This window comes from Limulus polyphemus, unplaced genomic scaffold, assembly GCF_000517525.1.
Source record: "Limulus polyphemus unplaced genomic scaffold, Limulus_polyphemus-2.1.2 Scaffold1185, whole genome shotgun sequence".
In the NCBI taxonomy this organism is placed as follows: domain Eukaryota; kingdom Metazoa; phylum Arthropoda; class Merostomata; order Xiphosura; family Limulidae; genus Limulus; species Limulus polyphemus.
Genome location: NW_013666795.1, coordinates 144,048 through 145,284, shown reverse-complemented (window position 1 = coordinate 145,284; position 1,237 = coordinate 144,048).

The window sequence follows — 1,237 nt, the reverse complement described above, 5'->3', positions numbered from 1 at the left end:
CCTTATTTTACGAATACCTAAAGAAAGACGTAAATCCTATGATGGAAAATAAATCTTATCTAAACCATTAATTATCCGGCTGTCACGACAATGTTATTAACTAAAATATAATCCCCAATTTTGGAGATCACATTTAGTTTGTTTGTTTACTTGTGTAGCCGACAAGACATATATATGTCTGTGTAAATACAAAACTTTATTACTGGTTGTTGTTTGTATAGAGGAGTATGGAAAACTAACATTTTATAAAACATCTAACTTATTAACATTGACAGTCTGCATTTAAAACTCGTTGCAATTATAAGGGGATCGTCAGGTGATCAGTTTTATCCAATCATGTGTCGTCACAGCTGGATTTAGCTTTGTTTTTTCGTAATCCCATTTTAATATGTGTATTGCGTGTTTAGACTGTTCAAAAATAAACTTTGATTTCAACGTACAGTTTCACTAACTTCTTAATTCACAAAGAAACAGTAGTATATAATACGAATATTTTATCGCTTTTTGTAAATTTGAAAATTTTATTTGATTGCCAATGTTTTCTTCTTCCTATGTATGGTTGCCTTTTCTTGCGTGTTTCAATTTAATGGTTGATGAATAATAAATAAATATAAATTGGTAAGTACAGCAGCTTATACCGAGTTTAAAGATTAGTGCTGTTGTTTCTTGAATTTGTCTTGGTAAGTACAGCAGCTTATACTGAGTTTAACGATTAGTGCTGTTGTTTCTTGAATTTGTCTTGGTAAGTACAGCAGCTTATACTGAGTTTAACGATTAGTGTTGTTGTTTCTTGAATTTGTCTTGGTAAATACAGCAGCTTATACTGAGTTTAACGATTAGTGTTGTTGTTTCTTGAATTTGTCTTGGTAGTACAGCAGCTTATACTGAGTTTCAAGATTAGTGTTGTTGTTTTTTGAATTTGTCTTGGTAAGTACAGCAGCTTATACTGAGTTTCAAGATTAGTGTTGTTGTTTTTTGAATTTGTCTTGGTAAGTACAGTAGCTTATACTTAGTTTCAAGATTTGTGTTGTTGTTTCTCGAATTTGTCTTGGTAAGTACAGTAGCTTATACTGAGTTTAACGATTAGTGTTGTTATTTCTTGAATTTGTCTTGGTAAGTACAGCAGCTTATACTGAGTTTAAAGACTAGTGTTGTTGTTTCTTGAATTTGTCTTGGTAAGTACAGTAGCTTATACTGAGTTTAAAGACTAGTGTTGTTGTTTCTTGAATTTGTCTTG